Consider the following 24,424-nt stretch of genomic DNA (forward strand, 5'->3'; position numbering starts at 1 on the left):
TATACATCAAATAGGAGGTGAAGCACTGGCAGTCTTGACAGGAGAAGCCAGGAGGCAAGGGGGAGTGTGTCTTGCATGCGGCACTAACTCGTTTATTTTGCCTCCAGTTCAGGAAAAAGTAAACATAGGGTGGCCCAGAGCAGGCTGAGAAAGGATCCTGTGAAGTGCAGGACGAGTGCAGGCGGCATGGCTGAAGGGGTGGGGGTCTGCCGCTGCTGTAGGGCCACGAAGGCTGGTGTTGGAGGACCAGGGGTGCTCTCTGAGTCCCCTCCTGGCCCCGTTCAAGTACCTGTTGTAGGCCCTGCCCGCCTGGCCAGACCTACCTCTTCCCCTTTAGGAGAAAGGCTTTCCTTGAGCTCTCCTAAAACACAGGTCTGGCCCAACCTCAGGACTCCTTCAAATTAATGTTTTCCCCTTCTCAAAATGCCTCTCTCTTCCCTGCGTCTCACCTATAAGGAATCCTGCGGATGAACCAGAAACAACAATGGCAGCAAGCATTACCTTGGCCCGGAGAAAAGGATTGCTCTCAACCTGGTGTAATGTGCAATCTATTCAGCATGAATTAATCTTGGAAATGCTATCACTGAAGCCCCTGCCATTCTTGTGGTGCACTCTTGCTTTGTGAAACCTTTGCTCGAGGGGCTATTTCTAACATTTGGCTTGTTCTCTTTCAAGGGGCTGTTTTGTTGATTATCTTGCTGGCAAACAGGAGTCATTCACTCCCTAGCAGATACCACACTTATTTTTAGGACAATCAGCTGCATGGACAGAATAGCTGTCAGGTCCAAGATGACTGAATCGCACTTGCTTTGTGCACTGGTCAGACGATGAAATCACTGGCCACACGGTGCCTGGGACGATCGCAGCAACACCCCTGGGGCTTGGGGGAAGGCAGCAACAAAAACGCCTTTGTGCCTCAGCTTGTTGTACTGGGAAAGAGCCTCGAAAGTTCACCTTTCTGAAACTGAACCTTTATACGTGTGGATATCGTCCAAGTGTTGCTCTGGATCTTACACTGGAAGGTGAACTGAGAGTACATTTTGGCTCAGGTGCTGTAATGTGCTTTTATTGCCGTGCTTTGAAATACGTCTTTTCATTTCTCCCCGGAGCACTCGGCCTTTCTGGCAGCTTGAACTCTGTCTCCCGTAGTGTTCAGGGCATGAAAATACTTTGTATTTGCCTGGTTTTTGCATTGCTTTGCTGAACACCTTCGAGGACCACCCTGCCTGGGATCTAGCTGGTGATGCTCATGTGAGGGATGTGCGAGTGGGCTCAGGACCTTCCTCCTTGCCAGGCACCAAACAAGCAGAATAGGCGCGTTGTTGTGCTCAGGCAGGGGAACATTTGTTTTCTCTTAGGTGTTTCTATCCAGCATAACCTAACAAGCCTGGCCCTGCTTGCAGGATGCATGGGATGGGTGGGTGAGGGTGCTCCATCCCATACGGCCCCACTGTGTCACCCGGAGCTGACAAACTTGTGCTGGCTGCAGATCCCAGATGAGCCAAGCAGCAGCTCGAAGCTGTGGCAGCACACCTCACATGCACATTTATTTATTAATTAATTTATGTATTTATTTGTTTTTGTAAGTCAAAGATCATAAGGAGAGTGGCTTTATTCTATTAATAGAGGTAGCCAGATGGCTTGTAGCGTGTTCGCCAAAATGTCTTTAGAAATGCTGGTGTTTCGTGTCTGCGCCATACGGGTCAGCTGCAAAGATGCAGATAGGAGCTTGTGATGAAAACATCCAGCAACAACCTGGTTTGTACTGGACAAACAGCAAAGGGTTCCCCTACAACAAGAAGTAGCTCTCACTGTTCTGTGAACATATCCTCAATGGCACTGATGGCAACCTTCGCTGAAATAACCCCTTTCCTACCAGACAGCAGAGGGTCACAGTTGTCACACCGATGGTATTTCTTCCCCCTCACATCACGAGGTTTCCTACGCAGAGCAGTAAGGTAGCCCAGGAAGGCTGTCCATCCTTCCTTGTCTCTGCCTGGGCTGTTTGGATTTCAGTCTGGCACATTTTAAAATGCAGATCTGGCGTATCACTGCATGGAGGCTGCTGTTGCATTAGCTGCCTGCCCATCCCAGCATGTCAGGGCTCCCTCTCTGGTCACCCCCCCTAGGTCCCAAACCCTGCTGCTGCCCCCAGCCTGTGCCATGCCCCTGGATAAGGACAGTCCGACCGTCCCGAGTGCCTGGCAGTCTGTGGCAGCTCAGCTAGCGGAGGGAAAAACACAGCCATTATGTAATGGCTTCTCCCAGCCAAGAAAAAAATCCCATTTATTGATCTCCTGTCTGAAAACCTCAGTAACGCCGTGTAATTGACGAGCAGCTGTTCAGAAAAGCTGCTTGGAGGAAGAACATTTATAATTAAAGAGCAGACACTTCAGATTCAGCTCTCCCTCCATTTTCTCGCTGTGTTTCTCTCGGGGACCAGCCGCCCCAGCTGGGCCTTTTGGCTACTGGTCTCAAAGCACCTCGTGCCTTTCCAGAGCCACGTTGGGCTCTCCCATTTCCCTCCCTGTGCCATGGAGGGGAACTATTTACGGCGCTGTGCAAGAGAGGGGGATTAAGGAAATAGCAAGGCTAACAGATGGGAAGCAGGCAGTGGATGACGTGTAGGCAGGGCTGATGTTACAGCAAGTCTTATCTTGTTAGCGAAAATATGTTGCAGTAAGCAGAGTTCTGGGAGAGAGGCTGGTTGGGGGCATGCAGTAGAAGTCCTTTCCGTCTGATGAGGAGCCTGTCTGCATCCAAAAATGTCTCACTGCTAGGTGCCACAACCCCCTGAACATTTAGATCTGGAGCCTCTTTAGATCTGTCCATCTCCGCTTGGCTTTGGGGGTGAAAATGTTTCTGGGTTTCTCTGCCAAAAGCATGCATGTCCCCACCTGAGGGAAAGCCCAGGGGCAGGCTGCTCAGCCAGCCGTGGTGCCCGGCTCCCCCTGACCAACACACACACAAGTTAAGGTTCAGCCTCCCCTGCCTCCCCCTCGCAGACACTCTGCGAAAAGACTATGCTGGAAACAGATAATTTAGCATGAGGATTATATTGTGCATTTAGATGTAAATTGCCAGGGAATTGACAATTGCTTTGTTTGAATTGTAATGATCTGATTATGTGGTGGTTGTTGTGTTTTTTTCCTTAGCCTGCATTTTACCCAGTATTTACATCCTTTTACATTCATCTCAAACCCCAGTGTTCGCATGTCCTCAAGCTTTCAGCTGTAAATCCTTGAGCTGTCTCATTCCCGTTAGAAAACCCATTTCTTTGACCTCTCCAGCAAATGTAGACTGGTGCTTTTTTCTTCATTCCCGGAAGATTGCTTATCCTAATTTGTAGAGAGGAAAATCTCACATCCAGAAGCTTGGGTCCTCTCTGGTTCCTGAGCACACAGTGGTTTTTATGCTGCTCTATGTGTCTTCTCTCACTGCTGTACCTTTTCTATGGGATAATAAAACAGATCTACACAGATCTGTCCCCAGCACGGGTGCTTTCACCCACGGGTGCTCCCGTACCATCAGTGGGTGCTGAGCTCCAGCCCTCAGCACGGATGGCAGGGAGTAACAGGATGGCCATCACCCAAACCCATTCCCAACTGTGCCCAAAAAAGGAGTGTCTTTTTTTTTTTTTTTTTTTTTCCCATCCTGAGAGTCAGCAGAGTGAGGGAAGCCAGGGGTTAATCGCCTCTTCCCAACCCACCCAGCATAGCCGGCGGTGGGAGCAGCCTGGATGCCAGCTCTGCTGGCGAGGTGCAGAGCAGTAAATAACAGCACCCGAAGCCCTCTGAGGCTCAGCCAGCTCTCAGGAATGCCGTGTCCCGGTCCAAACAAAACCTGCATGTTTCTCCTTGGCCTGGTCTCACTTCTCGGGCCTGTTTCACCGATTGATACAGGAGATAAAAATTGAAATAACACATGCCTGGAAATATCAACAAAGCACTCGCGGCGGAGAGAGAGGATTGCAACATCAGCAGCTCGCAGGGTTTGGATGCAGCCATCCAGCCCCTGGAGCCAAACCGTTAGGAGAATAAATAAATAAATAAAAACAAAGCCAGCTCCGATAAGCCCCTGACCTTAATTGTGTGGATGTACGTGTGTGAAAGCCGGAATCCAGCTTTTCCCTGCCAGCCCCCAAGCGAATTCCTTTGGCTTGGGAGCTGCAAATATTGGGGAGCTCTGGCTGGAGTCTCCCTCTGCTGCCTGCCCCTGGGGGCATCCCAGACATCGAATCCATCCTTGTTCCTCGCAGAGGAGACCTCCAGGTCCAGCCCTAGCTCTAGGCTCTCCTCCCAGCTCCCACCAACCTTCCTGCACAGATGCCTGAAGCAGCAGCAGCCATTCCCCTCCTGACCCAGCTCTGGGGGTGACCGCGTGGTGCTGATGCCGAGTTTTCCCTTAGCAGCACAACCTCACCTTCATCAATGGGGAATGGCTGCAGGGGAGCTGGGGAGGCTGGGCAGGGTGTGCTGAGCACCGAGGTGTAATGAGAATGGATTTTGTGCAGTTGTTTTGTAATTTATCACCTTCAGAAAATCACCCCTAGTGATGCTTAATGTTTATGTAGGACTCCACATTGTTAGATTAAGAGGCATCTGGGACACCAAGGTGCAACGAGAGGCAGAGTGCTGCTGGGTTAGAGCTGTGCTAAATCCCCGTCCCCAGACAAGTCACTACAGCCACATTCAGCCCTGCTGCTGGGGTCACAGGGCAGCCCCCAGTGCTTCTGCCCGAGCTCTGCCATCTCCAGCTCCCAGTGGGTGCATCCCCAGGGGCATCCCTGAACACAGCTCAAATCTGCTGATCCCCAGGGAGGCTGTGCCTCCCATTTCTGGGAGCATCCTTGGGGGAGACGCAGAAATGAGAGCTGAAGGAGCCTCCGAGCTGTGCCCCATGTGGAGGAGGGTGCAGGGTCCGGCCACGGGTTGTGGATAACCCACGTGTTGCTTCCCTGTGGTGCATTAAAACTCACCCTCGGGTCCGTTTCCCAAGCAGCCCCTCCTCCAGAAATCTCCCCGGGCAGTGTTGTTATTCAGTTCAAATAGCTCAGATCCTCAAGTTCTCTTTTTCAAGCCTCTGACAAAAACATGACAGCTATCCCACAAATCAGCCATCTAAGGGGAAAAAAAAAAAAGTCACATTTAATTACTCCTGAAGGGGAACTTAAAACCGAGGAACACTTATTAGTGCAATATATTTTTTCTCCTGTAGCTTTGAACTGATCCTAACAGCACCAGCAGAGTCCCGGCGTAACCTTGGAGTGTGTTTCATTATCATTCGGATGGAAACTGCTATCTTATGACTGCCGTTTTAAAATACAGCACATTTTTATAATTTCAGAGTTGGCAACCAAGCAGACATAACACATGAAATGATATCCAGCCCTGGCACCAAACCCTGCCCTCCGCTTGCCCATGTCGTTCCATGGATATTGTGCCTGGGTTCAGCCGAGGGCTGGATTTCAGCCCCAAGGTGCTCCTGCAGTCCTTGTCTCTCCTCTGACACAAACACACAGCTATTTGTGAAATCTGGAATTTTAATTTTAATTTTAAGATCTCTCTGGCAGTAGGACAGGCTCTGCCTTCCCTCGGCACCAAGGTGCCAGGTGATGGGGACATGCAGGAGCTGCTCCCAGGCAGGTGCTTGGGCATCGCTTCATCTTGGTGCTATTTCAGAGCCGGGGCAGAGGGCGAGCCTTCAGCCTGAAAGCTGTGAAGTCTCTGTAGGAAATTTGATGTTTTCTAGCCTGCATTGGAAAGCCTTTGACAAATGCAGTGTTTTCAGGACAGCAGTAAGATAGAGTAAGAACGTCACAGGGAGGTGGGAAGCCAGCAAATGTTGGGGAGGGCAATATTTTTGCCGAGGAAATAATTAACATATTTCCATTATTAATTAATGAACAGGCAGGGAAAATTACAGAGATGGGAACATTCTCCCTGGTTTTAGCTCCACTAGGTACCCAGGAAATGATGAGGTACTGCTATAAGATATGACATCTCACCTGGGACCAGGTGTGCTGCTGCACTGACTCAGAACTTGACTCATGCATGGAGACGTCTCCAAAAATCTCTCAGGGCTCCCTGAAGCCCAGAGGCAGCCAGGGCTGTCTCTGGTGGCTGCCGGCAATGGTTATCCAGGAGCTGTCACCATGTGAGGCACCGAGAGCACCCCACACTGCTCATCTGAAGCGATGTTTTCACTGCTGTCTTCAGGGCCTCACAAGTTTTTCCCACCATCTCCATCTGCTTCTTGGAGACCGGCATCCTCTGACGGCCACGTCCAGCCCAGGCAGCCCAGCAAGCACGGCCCTGGGCACAAGAGCTGCAGGAGATGCCCAAGGCTGTGAGCAGCGCCCAGCCCTGGGGACAGATAGGGATAAAGGAGAACAAACCCAGGTGGCTTTACCAGGGATTGACCTCCTAGCTTCTGAGCTGCTCTGCACACCTGATATTGTTTCCAGCTTTCTCCTGCCTTCCTCACAGCCTGTGGCAGAGCCTTGCCAAAAGCCTTTGGGGACAGCAGCCCTGCCGTGTGCCAGGACAGAGGCTCCGGTGAGGCTGAGCAGTACCTGCCAAAGCCACGTTTAGCACAGGGAGCCAACGGCGACACTCACATTACTCACTGCAGGTTTATAAATAAAACCAGCCCAGGCTCAGCCTCTCCTGACACCGAATGAAGAATGCAAGGGAAGGCTCCGCTGCGCTGTCCCACTAAATTTTGTGAAGCTTTCATCTCCAGCAGCCAACCCCTAACTTACGGGTGACAGTTCCTTAAGCAGCAAGCCAGGGTCGCCGTCCCAGGCTGCCCGAAGCAGGAGGGTTTCCTTGCTTGACTTTTGCTGTTGTTTGACTGCACTGAGATTAAAGCCGGGTGTTTGCCCGAGTGCTGGACCACGGTCAGGAGATGGGGCTGAGATCCACCAGCCTACACCAAGTCCGCGTCTGACCACAGGCATGGGGCTGGGGCTGAAGCTTTAGGATTTCCTCACACACAATACGGATGACAACGCTCAAAAATTGCTTCCCTAAGTACCTCCTGAGCAGAAATTAATATTAATCAAGGGACGCTCTTTCCCTCTAGCAGCGACCTGATGCTATGACATTGAAGAACCTGACACTGCAGTGATCTCTAGCAGCGAGGGCGTGGTGTGCCCCGCGCCAAGCAGAAGCAGGCCCCATACGCCTAAGACATGCGGGTATTTTCCCCTGCAATCATTAATTGATGTTAGCAGCTGCTCACAGGCTCACTGCTGGAGGATTGGGGATTTTTCTCCTTAAATTTAACGGCGATTCTGGGTTCTGAGTTTTATCGATTGCAGACACCAATTTCCAGTGGAGCTGCAGCTACGGTTACAGTAAATTGAAGCCAGCTGAAAGCAGGATTTCTTTCTCAGTTATCTGTTATGAATCTCTCAGGGGCGGCCGATGGACCCGAGGGGTCACAGGCTGTGAGCTGCCGTGGGTGGGAGTATTCGGTGGTCCCTGCTGGGACTGTGCCCTTCCCTTTCACTGCAGGCACCCCTGGGGTATCATCCACCCCGAGGCACCTAAAACTGGGGGATAAACGAGCACATTTGGGGAAAACAGAGAGGAAACTTCCCACACTCGGAGAAAACTTCTCGCTCAAGTACGTATACATCTTCTTAACACCTAATGGAGAAAGACACCTAATGGTTTCCAGAGCTCGGTAGCTGGATGAAAACAGAGCGCAGAGGTGCTGGAGTGACAATATCTGTTAATGAAAACACAGAATATATGGCTGGGGCGGCCGGCACTTGGCCCGCTGCTCGGCCTGAGCACGTCAGCCACGCTGCAAACAGCGTGAGTGATCTTCAATTCTCCCCTTTGTCAAACGCCATAAATTAACAACAGAATAAAAAGCTTTCAGGGGATGTGCTCCCTGACAGTTTAATATAAGTGGCTATGGGATCATTTTCTCTGGATAGGTTTATATCGGCAAAGAAATTACAGCTCGCCTCATAGCAGGTATTTCACTGTTATTGCGGCGTTGCCCGTTCATGAGGAGCAAGTTTCCAAACAAGCCTCATGGGGAAGCCAGGAGGACAGCGGAAGGGGGAGGAGGGCGGTGTTGGAAAAAAAAAAATCTTCATGGCGACCCAAAATCTTCCAATTTAGATATTATACGTTAATCTCATGGCTCAATTTTCTGACTAATAATATTGCGTCTTCTTGGCCGTTGATTCCTGAGCCATCAGCACAAACCACCAGCAGCCTGTGAGGCTGTGGTGAAGTAATTTGTGGTTGCTCTGTGGAACCTATTCCTTTAATTGTGCTTTCACTCAAAATGTGGATAATAGACTTTCACCATGTGCACACTTTCCCTCTGCTTTTCTTCTTTGTAGACAGCTTCACAGCTAAGTATGGGGAGCCATCTGGACCTAAGTTTCAGGAATGCGAGGGTAATGCTGAATTTGATATTAAGATCCCTGGATTTATAACAAAAGCAACATCACTCAGTGTTTTTTTATTATCACTACCTACGAAATTTCATTAACAGTATGGACTTGGCTCATTGCTGAGGAATGCCAGTGGAAACCCTTCCACTGACTGCAGCCAGCTTTGTATCAAATCATATTTGCATTTGGAAATGCAGATCAGCTGAATACAGTACATCAGCTAAACACAATCTAGGCTAGAGGAAGGTCATCTGCTTTGGAAGGGAGAGGTTACCCAAGTACCCCCTTACTTTTCTGCCTTTGCATGCATAATTTTTCAAAGCAAAAACCATCATATGTAATCTTAACAGCAGATAATCATTTTTGTAGTCCTCTCTGTGGGACTCCTTCCATAAATAGCAATCTCAAGTCTCCCTCTTACCATGTTGGCCGCAGGTAATTCTTTATGTTGGGTGTCTCCAGCAGAGCTCTAGCATAAACGAGTACAGATAACATCATAGCACAGACTTGGTTGGCATAAACCAGGGTTTTTCCTGGTTCTGCTGCAAATGAGACCTTTCCAATAACCTTTCTACCCCGTCTCTACAAATACTGTGCAGTGGTGACAAAAGACAGGTGCTGGTTTCAGACTTAAAGCTGTCACATTAGCTGCTGGTATTAAATATATCATTCCTGCTGTGCCTGCATCATCAATAAATGAAAGTCTCCTGAAGGAGAAGTCTCCAGGGAGGGGAAAGGGCTGTGATCCGGTGCCTGCAGCTTGTGCCTCGGAGACGCGAAGCTAGCAGCAGAAGCTGAAGGCATGATACGTCTTTTTCAGTTTGACCTCAGCCTCTAATTGCATTTGGCAAGTTGGCCTGGCAGATAAATGGGTTCATATTAGAAAATGGGCTTGATTTATTATGAAATTGATTGCCGCCCTGTCCTGTGCTGAAGGCATTAGTGATAACGGCATCAGGTGCCTCAGCACTTAACTAATGGGCTTCCCCCAGCCTCTCCACTGCTGCTGGGCTCTTACACACAGCCCAGACCAGCACCCAGACCACACACCTCTGCTGGTGCCTCCTTGCAGACCCCAAATCCTCCCCAGGCAGCGGTGATTTAGGCAGTGCAGGATGGGCTATCTGTCTGGGCTGACTCAGAAGCCTGTGACCATCCCCTGCTCTGTCACCTTCAAGGCAGGGGCTGGAGATGACCCGTGGGCATCTCAGATATAATTCTTAATTATGTTGGTGTTTCCCAGCACATACAGGCTGCAGAAGTGGGGCTGGTGTGGCCTGTGCAACCAGCACCTTGAAATCTCCTAACATTTTCTTATGCCTGTTTTCTGGAAATGGAAAGGGTTACAGGAAAGTTGGAAAAGTATCCATCAAGCATCTTTCTTTTCCTTTCTGTTGGTGATTCTGAAAAGTCTTTTAACCACAAAATAAAAGATCCATTGCCAAACATAACAAGGGAGTTTCACTACTTTTTGCAAACAAAGCCATATTTGCCCACAGTGGCCACAATCTGCAGTGCAGTTGTCTCAACTCCCTTGGCACCGCAGAGAATAGCCCTTCCAGCTGGGGCTGATTAAAAAGCAAAAGAAGAAACCAAACACGGTGGCCACTTAGGCCCTGTAAATTATTAGGGTGTGTTTCTTTGGGGAAGCTCTAATCTATTATTTACAATATAGACACAGTTGTAATTTAAAATTAAAAAAAAAAGAAAAAAGAAAAAAGAAAAAAGAAAAAAGAAAAAAAGAAAAAAAGAGCATTCCCAATGTCAAAAGTCAGTCTCTTATCTTCATGCCTTTCTCTGTGGACATTCACCCAAGGACCTATCCTAAAATCAAAGGAATTTTGACATTTATTTGACGTATTTGTTAGGAATCTTCCAACAGTTGGGCTTAGGAAACAGTAAATTGCAGACACTGAAGCATTTAGTGGCTTATTTAGGCAATATTTTTCAGTATTTCTGAAGAAAAAGGATTTTCAGTGATTGAAATGCCCCTTCAGATATTTTCCAAATGAAATGTTTCACTATGAAGGAACACGTGGCTGGAAAGGGAAGTTCATTGCAAGAGAGCCAGTATTTGGACAAAAATGAAAATTAACTTTTCAGAATAACTGGAAACAATTTGATTTGGGGAATGAAGGCAGGTTAAAGCCTTATAAGTGTTTTGCAATGACTGCCTGCCAGTTGGTCACACTTCTGCTCTCATGTTGGCTAACCACTGTTGATGTGCACCACCCAAAGGAGGGCCCCTGCCTGGACACTGATATGAGATTCTCTGCCTCTGCCTTTGCAACCAGCCTCAGCAACGTTTTGGTGTATGGAGAAGCAGTCTATGTGTTCACCAACATGTTTTCCTCTCCTCGAATGTGCTAGAGCTGAAAGACTGACAGCAGCCAGATTCTGGGCATATACAGGCAGCCCTGGAGGGATCCATCACAGCTGGGCAAAGGGCACTTTTCCCATCACGCCACCTCCAGTGGCATGAAGGAGATGATATACGGATATGACAGAGACAGCTGGGAGCCCCATATATTTCCCAGATAAATTTTTATAGGGTGGCACAGTGGCCTGGGAAACAGTTCTGAATATTGCGCAGAATTGTGTAACGCGTCCCTCTTCCAGGCTCCTGCTTTTATCATTAACACCTCCGATTAGCAAAAGCTCAGAGTCTGAGATGTTCCTTTGATTTAAAAGGTTATAAATTTTGGATGCAATGTCAGAGAGTGAATTTTACAACACAGCTGAGCTGTGGACTAATTAAAAGACTACCCTAGTACTCTTCTCACCCAATACATCTCAGATTTGTGACAGCCTTCAGGAAAACTTATGAATTATGCCACGTGCACCATATGCAATCTATTGATCTCTCTGCATGTACATATGCTCTGTGTGTGTGTGTGTGTTCACTAAAGCCCATCTTCATGATGGTTTCTTCACCACTGTGTGTGTAGATGAAAGTTTCTTGTACCGGATTGTACAGCAGTGCATGATTGTGGTGATATCGCTAATAATGGCTGCAGTCATATCGCTTCCTCGCCACCACCGGGCTACTGCTGCTGTTTGGCTTCAGGCATTTTAGAAGCCAGTTCTGGGCATCACCCTTCAGAGGAAGAGGCTTCACCTGCTCACCTTGTGCCCATGCACAGAGCTGAGATTTCTCTTTGCTGTTGTTTAGGTCCTGCTCCAGGTACCCCGACCCACATAGCTCTTCTAAGGAAATGTCTGCAAAGGGGAAGCTTCTCTGAATCTTTAGAAGGGCGAATGTAGGAAGAGGAACAGGGCAATGTATCTTTGAGAAAATAAAAGATCTGGGGTGACCACGAGAAAGTGGGAAATGATATCATTTGGCTAGTGAAACCCACATGTGCAACCTCTCAAGTTTCCATGGACCAGTCTTCCATTTCTCTCAGTCGTTCTCATCCTGGCTGCCGGCAGCAGAGGATTTGGCAATAGATCAACAGGGAAACAGAGGGACAGCTTCTCCCCTACACATGCAGAATTAGAGATTCATACCAAGATAGATGAGCGAGATTTAGATGAAAGGGAGCTTCTGGCTGAGAGCGTTCATGTAAAAAGTGTAATACAGTATTAGGCTTTTGTGAGTTCCCAGTGTAATAAAGGAGAATTGTGTAAGCCTTGGCAGAAACTCGGTCTTTGTTTTGATGAAAAAAAAAAAACCTGGAAACATGCGCTTGGCTTCCCTACTGGTTGTAATTATCTGGTGGTATTGAATATGGTGTTAAGGTTATCCGCTGGGTATGGCATGAGCAAGGATCAGGTTCAGTCCATGAATTAAAGCTGCAGAGTGCCGGCTCTGATTTACATACACACAGCTTAAAAATTGTCCTGATGCAACTGCAGAGCTCCCTGGGACTGACACAGATAGGCAGCATATGGAGCCTGTGCGGCAGGAACGGCGGCGCCCGGCGCTTGGCACTGCTGCTCCGTGCTATGCAAATATCTGGGTTATGCAAGAAGGAAACAAGGGCAAAATAAATTCAGGGGGTCTTCTCCCTCCTGCAGGCACACGCAGAACCCCTGGTGGCTCTAATGAAATTTGTGGAGATGTGGGAAGGAGGACAGGCTCCTCAGCTCTGACTTTAGTCCTAGAAACGTGCAGTACCTTGAAGGCGGGAGATGGCGATTACTGCTGTGAGCGTGTGAGCAGACATGAACTATCCCCCACACTAAAATATATATATATACGCACACACACACATATGTATATATAAAGCCACTAAAATCATTATTCATTCCCAAAATGGCAGCACCAGATTTTCTTATCACCTCTGATATCTTGAGAAAGCAGTGCTTTCAAAAATGAGTGCTTTTTTTTTTCAGGGATGTTGAAATTCAGTGTCACTCATTTTGGATTTGAAATAACTTTATGAAGGTTTAGAGATAGAAATTCCAACCCATAGACCTTAGAGGAGGTGCAGAATTAGTGTTGTGTTGTATTCGCTCAGAAGGCGGCCATGCCCTCCTATCCATCAAAGCTGGGGGATGCTGTTGTCCTGTGTTTAGGTCCAGGACACTAAGCAGAAGTTGTAAACAGTATCTGCAAGATTTCCAACATCCTTCTACAGCGAATTCTTTACGGCACAAATCCTTTCTCTCATAATTTGCATTTCATGCCTGTTTCCCCAAATCTTTGAAATCAGAAGACCAATTCCTTCCTTTAGCAATAGCACTGTGAAAGCTACTGACTCATAGGAATAACCGGAGTGGGGGATTTGGCTGAACTTCTTGGCTTGATGCCGACACAACATTTCATAGATCTTTTTTAGGTGTTTCCCATTGTCATGGTAACTCTGATCAAAACCCCTTCCATGAATAGCCCTGTCGATTGCAATATGAGCTCCTGGCTGACTGCAGCCTGCAGTTCTGCTCCAGTGTGGTTTCACAAGCTCCTCTTGCTTGACCTTTCGTCTCCTATCTTTCCCCAGCTCCCTTATTGCTCAAGCTAGAAATATATCTTTTGTTTTGCAAGAAAGCTTTAAAAATCTTTGTAAGTGGTAACTAACAGCCAGATCTTGCAGCTGACTTCAAGGAGAGAGTTGCCCTAGGAGAGATTACAGGCTGCAATAAGCTCCTCTCCTGTACTACAGAGCACAATAAATCCTTACCAGCATTGGCTCTGGTGGATCCTTCAACCCTGCACCGCCCTAAAACCACCCCCAAATGCAGAGGAATAAACCGAGCTATAAGGAGGCGTGGGCTGAGGAAAAGGGGATCCCACCTGTGACAAGTAAATCCCAAGGCCAGGTGTCCCTGCAGTGCCAGCACTGCCCCCCTGGCAGCTAAGGGGGGTGCTGCATGTCACCAAAGCCTAACGCCACCTTGGGCTTTTTCCTTGCTGTGGCCATGGTGGGGCAGAAGGGACACACGCAGGGTGCAGTCCCCTTCCTCCGCCTGCACCCAGGGCTCCCCAGCTGTCGAGGGGAGCAGGAAGAGGAGGGCAGGGAGAAGCGCCCTGGGCAGTGGCTTCCCAGATGGCCACAGCTTTTCTTCCGGGCGTCTGCTCGCTCAGCTCTGGGGTGGAGAATCTGTATTAGTCAAGGCTGCTAGGTTTGGCTTTTGGTAGCTGAGTTTTCTAAACCGTTTGAACAGGCGTACAGAAAATTGCAGCACTATGGAAATTAATAAGAGTTCTGCCCTTGGCCTTCTGCAGGGCCAGGCTTTCACCAGCTGTCTCAAAGGTATCACGCTTACCAGGAGCTGAAATAGCTTTGTAAAAAAAATAGATGTTTTGCATATGTATCTCGTATGAAGTCGGTATGGTTATTGTTAGGCTGGAAAAGTAAGGCAGGGAGAAGAGAAATCTCGTGCCCTGGGGTCAGCCCATCGCTACCCAGGGGACAGGAGAGAGGTCCTGGAGTTTCTCCTCCCATGTGGGAGCCTGTGCTACAACTCATTATTTTAAGCGCTTGCAAAAAGAAGTAGGAAGGCAGGAGGAATAGAAATTACAGGGATAAAAATCCTCCTTTCTATATACACACATATTATATATGTGCTATATATACACACATAGTTTTGTCTTGTCTTGTGTCTTCAACCCTGCTTTAAATAAAAACTCACAGACTTGTCGGTTTCCATCAGGCAAAATTATTATTCGGCTTTAGAAAGAACATCTTGCCAAGTGTTGCAGTTCAAAAATAAGGAAAACAGCTCTGCCAAAATGCAGCAAATGTGATTACACAAAGCCAAGAAGACCATAATTAGATCATTACCATGGAAACAACCTAATTACATGTGTAATGCAGCAAGGTCTGAGTTGCGTATCCGAATGTGTTTTGCTATTGTCTAGCAGGGCCGTGGCAGTGCCGCTCGCCTCGTGTTATTAAGCCACCTTGATCACTTTGGATCGGGTTTTCTTGGAACATGTCCCCCTCCCCGCTATGGAAAGAGTTGAGCTGCGCATGAAATGGCTCCAGCGAGGCTGCCCGAGGCTGGCACTGCACTCAGGCGGGGGGATGCTGCCTGCACAGTCACCTGAGAGCAGCTTCTCTCACACCGAGACCTGCAGCTCCCCAAAAAACAGCCCGCAGTCCCTCAGCCGTGGCCAGGAGCTGCCATTTCCTCTGTGTGCAAGCCTGGAAAGGGAAGCTGAGCTGGCCAGAGTCTTGCTGAATGCTCCTGCCATCTCCGCCTTGAATTGATTTCTCTGCCATGGCAGTGATTCACCACAAGGATGGTGTTCAATGGGGATGGGCAGGCAAATGTGCCAGGGTTCCTGCGTGGTGCTGTGCATGGTGCTGTCCTGCCTGCCAGGACTGTGTTGGGAAAGGGGTGAGCCGATAAGCAGGGCTGAGCTGTCCCAAAATGCCTCACTGGGGGAAACCGTGGCACTTCCAAAGGACAGTGACACAGTTCTCATTCTGGGGCAGAGAAAATAAGGCACGGTGAAAAGAGCTGTTTATCCAAAGGCCGAGGCAGAGCTGTGAATAAACTACGTATAGTACAAGGTAATTTCAGGGAGTGAAAAAGCCAGACTCATACATACATACACACCTTGCAGCCTGAAACCAGACCCATGGGGAGAGATGGGGGGGTCGTTGATGAACTTCTGCCATCATCTCCGCAGGCCTGCAGCCCACTGCTGTCGAACCACGTGGCTGTAACAAATACGGCCCGTCAGGTATATATGTGAAATTACGTCCCCGTTGCTGCACGCTGGATTTCTGTGCCCATTTTGTGGTCAGGCTGGATATACCTCACCCAGCAGGAAGGGCAGGGGATGGCTCATTAGCTAAGGGGTAGAGTAATAAGGCAAAAGCCAACGGGACTGTCTGGCAGGCATCCTGCTTCTGCTAATTAATGAGGAGAGATGGCTGCTGGGCCAGCTGCAGATGTTGCTGCAAATTATGCCGTTGCTTTCCCTGGCAGAGAGCTCTCGCTGCAGCTAGCACATCTCCAGGTGTTCTTGCCACAACAATAGTCCCTGCTGTTCGTTTTGTCTCCTTCCAGGGAAAATAAAATGCTTCCTTTTGGTGGGGAGAATTGCTGACACTGGAGAGTTTCTCAAGCCCAGACTCCACTCCTTTAATTTCTTCTCCTCTTGTTGTATCTGTCCCATTTTCCTTCTCCGACTTTTCCTCAAACTCTCTTCATTTTCCATTCAAATTGCCTTCCAAACCACAGAATGAGGCTAAAGAGAAGCGCCTTGAGCGATGCCAACCTCCCTGCTCAGCTTTTGAGCCATGCACATGGAGAAGGCATCTCGAGGAAGCTGCCAAGCCTCCTTCCCACCCCTCAGCTCCCCCTGTCCCCAGTGGGGCGCTGGCCCTGCCACCACTGACGGTGACACAGACCGGTGGGACACTGCCAGCCCCCTGGCTCTGCACGGGTCATTTTTCGCTCCAAATCTAGCACACAAACCCATGCGAGTTCACTGGGTGAAACCTGAATTTCAACTTTTGTGCAAAGTCAGCAGAACAAAGGAAAAGGAAGGAAAAAGCCCAGCCCCCCCCTCCCCCCCCCAGCTCTCCGGTTTTGCTCTGTATGCAGAAGCTGTCTGTGCGGCTCTGCTGAGCACTGCTGCCCTACTTTTATCCCTCGCATAGCTCAACTAAAAATACACCCGGATTTCAAGCGAGGCCCCCGCTGTGACCTGTCTGAGCACGCAGGCGTTGCTGCAACCCACGCCCCGGCGCCGTGCAGCGTGCCCGAGCGGGGCTGTGCCCGTGCTTTGTGGTGCTCCCAGGCAACCTGTGCTGGCCCTTGGCATGAAATACAGTGAGGAAAAGGCCACTATCTTCAGAAAATCATTAGATCTTCTCCCCATCATCTCAGAAAAAAAAAAATATTCTGATGTGGGGCTGCAAGAAGAGTTAAAGATGAGATAACCTAAGATCCATGCCCTATTATTGCTGCTGTACCTCCTGAGCAGCTTCCCCAGTGCTGCCCCACCAGCACCCAACTGTGCCAGGCGCTGCCTAAAATTTGGTCAAAAAAGCTGATCCGCACCTTCAGGAGCTTCCAAGCTGAAGGGTTTTCAGATTGATCCAAATGAGGGCTCCACGTTTCCAAAATTGCTCCAGATGGCTCGCAGGGGCTGGGCAGAAGTTGTCTGGTTGACATGAAAGACATCCAAGTCCGTTTGAGACCATGGCTGAAACTCTCAATGCTAGACGTCGCACATATTTTTATGTGCTTAAATAGAGAAGTGGCTACCATGCATATTTTGTTTAAATTGTGTGGTCCGGAGAAAACATGATAAATAAAGCCTAGCAGAACCCCATTTTAAAAGCTAATAGAGATGGTTTGTGCTGAACATACATAGGGCCTGGACATTCTTCTGCTCTGGACGAAGTGACTGAATGTTACCCGCTGGCTTCTCACGTTACCCCCAGCAGCATTCTTCCCAGCGGCACGGCTTTTGACAGGGCTTCAGCCCAACGCTCACCTTAGCTTTCCTCTGCTAAACTTGCCTTTGCATAAGAAGGGAAATGGAAATTACTCGATGAGTTGTATGGATTATTTGCAAATAAGGGTGTAGGTATGTGGGCCTAATTCTTACAGGGAATGGCCATTTCTGCTGCAGGTTGGCTGGTTCCCCATACAGGTGCACTTGCACCACAGGCACAGAGCTGTGGCCTGCTCAGGACCTTCCTTTGCAGGGTCTGGGAGGTGACCCCAAATGGTCCTGCACACCTTGGATCAGGTGGGCTGCTGGCCCTACAACCGTGGGAGCTGCCAGGGCCAGGGGTGAGCCGCTCTCTGCCTGGAGCAGCACCTCCTCCACTCCTCCTCCTCCTGCAGGCTGTTTTCAAGGGAAAGGCAGATGTTTTTTGCAAAGCCTTCCAGCAATTCCTTGCTTAGGAGGGGGATGGGGCTCTGAGGAAAAGCCTGATGGATGGCTGTGTTTCCCAGGGCACCCCCTCGCTGCACAAAACCCTGTGATGCAGTTCCCTGGCAGACTCAGTGATGAGTAAAGTGACTGCAAGAGCCATAAAGGTATATGCATTTAATTATGACTTCAGAAAGCTATTGCATTTTTCCCCATTAAATATTAATTTCCTTTTTAAAAGTACTTTTGAGCTGTTTTGACAACACAGCCGGTTCTCTAATGCCACCTAATTAATTAAAAATTTCATACACATAGGCATTAACAGCCTGCTGTTATTGCTGAGGACACTTTACCAACATTTCAGTACATTGAACCAAACCGGGTTTGCATGTAAGCTGTGACTGTCTGTGCTGCTCCCTGAGAAGGCATTGGGGGCTCGTGGCTGACTGCCCCCTAACCTTGGTACCCCAACCACACACCGGGGCAGCTCGTTGAGGATGTCACCCCAGAAATTGGGAAGTGGCAAGGAAATGTGAATGCCTCTCCCCAAACACAGAGTGGGCACAAGCAGAGGGTGCTTTGTGAGTCCACTGGTGACAAACCCAAACTTATCATTGCGGGTTGCTGACATCCTCATTACTGGTGACACATTTATCTGCTGAGCTGTCCTTTCTCGCCTGTCTAGTTGATCCTTTTGAAGTATTGTTTTATGGGAGACCTTAACAGGAGCCCTGCGATACCAGGGTCAGTGCGGGGACAGAGCTGGGAGCTGGGGGCACTGCCAGACCCCGTGCCAGGGCTCCCTCACTGGGTTTGTGTTAAACACACTGTGTCCCCATCCTCTGACGGCCCCTAGGATGTGTTGGGCACCTGGGGAGAGAGGGGGTGAAGAAAGCGGAAGGTGGGATGTGGGGTTTTAGCCGCAAGCAACGCATCGGTGGGATGAGCTTTGCCTTACAAATTACTTCAGTAGTTTCCATTTCCAGGATGAGTTCCCAGCACTCAGGCATTTCTCTTCTCCTTGCATTGATTTTTCCCCTTTCTCTCTGCTGACTGTACAGTCTGGAAAACCAGAGACCTTAAAGCCAAGGTCAAGTTTTTAGTCCCTGAGTAAACAAGCCGGGGAGCAGGGGGGAGGGAGTGAGCACTCACACCAACTATATATTCAGAAAACTATGAAACAAATATATTCCTTCTTAAAAACCCTTTGAAGAAGAAAGCACACAAAAGATTAATCCTTTCAGCCTGCCAGTTCTGCATTAAACAAAATCCTTCCTCCTGAGGAATAAACGCTAAGAGGAGGTCACTGTGTGTGTGACCAAAACAAAGCCATCCTGCAATGTTTGAAGTCAAACAGAGCATTAAATGCTGGGTAGCCAAGGTACAGGGAAGCATTGAAAAGTAAATTCATTTTACTGGCCAGGGAGCTTTAATTTTGCACACACACTGAATGTTTTTAGTTCTCGTCATTGTGTCTAAGAATTGATCCCATTACATCAAATTCCTGGTGTTATTTTTGACCGATTAATGACTCCATATATTACGTTCACCCATTTGTAATTAGAAGCAAGTTTATGGAGAAGAAGTCTGGCTGCTGATCTGTGATTCATGGACTCTCTCGGGTCTGCGAATTTGGCTGGAAACTTGGTAAGGAACTGGTTTGGCTAAAAATTTGGGATGCTGCTAGCTCGTGTTGAACTGAGATACCAGGAGCTGAAGTGTTTCGGGGCTGCTGCTTTGGGTTCCTTCCCATCAGAGCCATGGAGAGGAGCGGAGCATTGCACAGCTGGGGGTGAGGCAGGAGCGGGCACCCCCCGGCCAGGTCGGAGCCCCCCCGGCACAGACAGGGGTCTCGTACCTCAGCAAGGGTACCTTGAGGTACCCTGCTCCCTCGGGAGCTTTGACCTCGTCTTGCATTGGCAAAGATCCTTTCAAAACCCACAGTCTGGATGCTTTATGCTTTTTTGGGTGTTTTTCATCAAACTGAATTGATATGCACGGGGTAATCACCACAACCTGGTGTTCTCACTTTGCGAGCAGCCTGGAAGCAGAAGGCCCCTGTTGGAGGTGGTAGCATGGTTTAGGGACAAAACAAATTACCTTATGCAATGTGGTTCACCTATTTTCACTGCTAACATAATTAAATGAGACAACGTCTACAGGGAGAGGTAATGCCCTTTATTAGAACAAACTGATATTTTTGGAGAAAGAGCAGATATGTTTTCAGGCACACAAGCCCTTTTTTCAGGTTTGTTTGCCAAAAAGCTTGTCATTGTATCAGTTGGCCCCACAAATGATATTACTTCTCTATATAAATCCTGCTTCAGTCATATCCGCAGACCGTAACAGCTACAATAACACTGCTAATATAATTAAAAGCAGTTGAGGCTGATTGAATGCCGTTTCATGGCAGAACTGGCCATGAAGTTTCCCAAGAATAGCAGGGTGGAGCTCTGCTGCAGGCACACAAATATTTGCGCTTTTCCCCTTGTCTTTGCTCTGTAACTCTGAACTGCCCGGGACCAGCATTAATGGAAGTCGTGGGCTTGATACTGTTGTGGCTGAAAACAGGCTTTGGGTTTTGCATATATTTTCAAAAGAGTTTTACCACCTTGTAAAACGTCTCTCTAATGCAGAGGATAAAAGTAGGTCATCCATTCTCCCCAGCATCCTGCTATCTCGGTAACATTAGCTGAGAGGAACAGCGTGTGCACATTTTAGCCAGCATCACCGTCACTGTATTCCATCAAATTATGACCTTTCAGTCCCGCCGCTGGAGTGATTCCCAGAAAAAAGCAATAATGTAAATGATACACAGATAAGAGAGGAAAAAAAAATATAAATAAATAAAAAAAAAACAACTCCCAAGGTGGAAAATGTATTGACAATAAGCCAGCTTAGCTTTCCCTGATGGAGAACACAATGTTGTTTATTTTCATATTATATTTTTAAAGCAAATTTTCCCAAGACACCTCACAACTGACTTCACATGCAGATACAAATAGAAGCAATTTGTACATCGCCATAAATCTTAAAAGTAACAAATCAAGACTTGTAAGAAGGGAGTCGAGACAGGGAAGATAAGAAGTAGAGAATGATTAAACGAGGTAATTTGGGAAATTTAGATATTAGAATTTGTTCTCTGGGTGAGAGCAAAACATGCCATCAAAGAGCAAGATAAAGGGGGTTTTACATATAGGATTAGGCAATGTATGGAAGAAATGTACACATCTTCCAGTGTTGGAAGTGGTTGCTGTAGGTGTTGCATACAGGGCTTTTTTTTTTTTTTTTTTTTTTTTTTTTTTTTTTTTTTTTAATTGGGTTTCCAAGTCTGCACATTTCAGTCACCAAACAGAATTGCAGGCTCTGTCAGTTGAAGAGATAACGTGCTGCTGACATGCTCAGCAATGCTCCAAAACTCTGTAAATAAGCACTGCCAATGTTTATTTCTAAACATCAGAGAAGCAGGGAAATAGAGTAGCACTTCGGCTGGTTCGATTTGGAAACATTTGTGCAGATTCAACACTTGTCTGCAGCACCCTTCTGGGATGAAACAGCAAAGGTACAGCAAGTGCCAAAAGTGCAGGCAGAGAATTCAGAGGGGAAATTTCAAAACTCCGTGCAATTTTAAAGAAAAGCCGCTTAAAAGAAGCCCGATGAGGCAGAAATCTTGTATTTCAGGTAGTGCGCTCCCCCATAACCATAACTCTCCTAGGAACCCCATGTGTCTGTTTCTTCCAAGCAAAAATCCAGTAAAAGCATCATATTTAAAACATCAACAATATTTCTGAGCTAACCATGTTGTAGTTATTAGCTACTAAATGCCACTGCATGCCCTGGAAGTAACTTTATGTGCTTGGTTGTGTACACGTAAATTGGTATTTAACGTTATCTGCATGCATGTTGAAGGAGATGACCAAGTGGCACTTCCACTCCTTTGTAAAACATTTCTTAGGAGGGCAGATTTGCCCAGCACTGAAATCCTTAATAAACAATCTAAAAGGTTCAGAAATTATGATCATTAGTAATGCGGCTTTCTGTAGCCGTCTCCCTCCCCGTGGCTGGAGCCTGGATAATGCTCATTGCTCGCTGCTGTGCTCGCAGCAGCAGACACACACTCACCCTTTTCCCCTGGTACAATTCAATGGAATATTATGTTATATATTAAAAAAAAAAAAAAAAAAAAAAAAAACAACCTATGTTGGGTATGTTTTTATTTCACACAAAAAAGGGTGGGATTTAATAACACAGACAGAGACTCATTATGGGAATGAAAGCTCTGCCTATATTTGGCCACACAAATTTAATTTTTGTTAACCTTAAACTGGATGGAAACCTCGGTGTATTGAGCGGGAGTGACTGGCAGGGCTGGCTGCACTGGAGCCTATAGTACGATTGCCCTGAGCTTGATAAGAGAGCTGGAAATGGTTTCTGAGTTGTGCTGTCCTGGAGCAGGGCTCTGTAGGGCAGCTGTGCGTGCCCTGAGTCCCTGCAGCCACCATGCGCTGTGCCACAGGGGTGGCACAGCTCCATCCAGTGCCGAGCTGTGCCCAGGGTATTTACAGGAGACAGAGTGGTAGGGGGAAAAGGGCATGGACTGAAATAGCTGCAAAAGGCACGAGTGGTGCACTGTAAATGAATCAGAAGCTGCTAACCGCAGCTCCGGACAAGGTGCTGAAATGCGTTTTGATTTCCTGCACCCCGGTGTAAGCAGGGCATCCTGTTTCTCCTGCAGAACCTAGAAATAGATGGCTGGAGGCTCTGGTGTCACAGAGGGCATGAGAACAACCCCCAGGAAACTGCTGTTTATTAGCAGTTCCTCACAGCCCTGCAGCAAACTCCCAAAGAGATGCAGAGATCAAGAAAAAAATTTCTGGATGCGCTTCTGTGACAGCATGGTCCGGCTACCCCATCAGAAATGGAAATGCAACAGTGGCCTGTGTCCAGAGAGACCCTGGGCAGAAGAGCTTTTTTAATCACATTAAATGAAGAGGCCAAGGCCCAGAAAGCAGCCTGACTGAAGATTAAGTGTGCCAATAACTATTGATGAAGCACAGGCTGAAACCCTGCCTCCACACCATCCAGCCGGAGGCTTTCCCCCCGATGCCCAGACACCAGCACAGCACGGAAGTGTGAGCGTGGCAGCTCACGGCCCTTTCTCACATGCAGGTGAACCAGGCTGTCCGGGGACACGTTAACCCGCAGCCTCATCTGCTGCCACCAGCAGGCATTTATAGTGTGTGGGGGTTTCCCGTGCGTGGCTTTGAGCACCTCAGGGCACTGTGCCACCTGGGAAGCTCCCCCCACGAGGTGTCCACGGGGCCCTTCGGCTCTCACTGTCTACACATCCTAAATGCAAAGATGTCCCCAGTGGTTTCACAGGGCCCTTCCCTGGAACAAGAGCTTCTGGGGGGATGGTGAACCTCTAAATGAAAAAAACAATTGTCTGAGAGCACCGGAGCTGGAGCAGAAACCAAGCTGGCCACAAACAGAGCCAGCTCCGTGGTGACTGATTAAAGCTATTTTAGGAATCGAAACTCACAGGTGGGAAGGGAAGCAGAAAGCAGATAACTTCACCATTAGAAAAAACTGCCGAGCCCTATCAGCCCTTTTGGGCGGTGAACAACAGAGGACACGACAAATTCGTCTTTGTTCCTCTGCCTCTCGCTGCGTGTGATCGGGAGATAAGGTGCTGGCGAGGGCTCATTTCGCTAGCAAAGCACAGTTATTCATTAACTCGCTTTGCTAAATAAAGCCCTGATAAGGGCAGGGAGCCTGGCGGGGACAAACCCAGGTGCAGGGAGGCTCGAAGGTGGCTGTGGGGCACGTCTGCGTCCTGCAATGGGGCCACTGGGTCACCCGCGCTCACACATAGCCAGGGCAGCCCCCTTTTTGCACAACCAACACAGGGATGTTGAGCAAAAGAGGAATGCACAACGGGGTGAAGGCAGCTTGCTTTTGGCAGCTGGAGATGCCACGTGAATGTTAGCAGTGAAGGAGATAGATGAATATGGATTGCTCGGTTTGGTCATCAAGTCTGAAAAATGGAGGGAAAATGAGTAAAACCAAGCATTTTCCTGAACAAAGAAAGAAATGTTCTTTTTTAATTATATAGTGTTGGTTAAAAAAAAATGATTTCCTACAATTTAGGTCAGTTTTTAAACAACAAAGCTTGTTTCAAAACAAAAAGTCAAAATATTTTGTTTTGATGCTGTTGAAACAAAATGTCTCCGCTTCTCCCAACCATTTCTTTTGACATGTCAGAATGAAACATTTGTACACTTTCTAATTTTTTTCACAAATACTGTTGGTTCCTGCATTTTTCAGTGAACTTATCCATTTGAAAAATGTCACTCAGCTCTAAAAATTACCATACATATAGAGCTACCTCTGTTACCACATTATGTCTCATGTACGCTTGCCAAATGCACATTCCTCACAAGGGAGCTGGTTAGACTTCAAGGCTGACCAATAAAGCCTGGGAAGGCGTGCTGGCAATTAAAAGGGTTGATATGTTGATAACTTGCCCTTGACCCACACCAAACGGGTCGGTGCTATGGGCCAGGACGGGGCAGGCCACCTCTGAGCAGTGCGGAGCTATGGGGTCATGGCACAGCTCGTACCCTGAAGTGGGTGTTCAGGTTCGTGCCTTAATTCCTCTTGGAGCAGCCAGTCTGCATTAGTGGTTTTGGGGAAAGATGCCTTTTTATGGATCA

Source organism: Aythya fuligula, chromosome 9 (genome assembly GCF_009819795.1).
Source record: "Aythya fuligula isolate bAytFul2 chromosome 9, bAytFul2.pri, whole genome shotgun sequence".
Lineage (NCBI taxonomy): Eukaryota > Metazoa > Chordata > Aves > Anseriformes > Anatidae > Aythya > Aythya fuligula.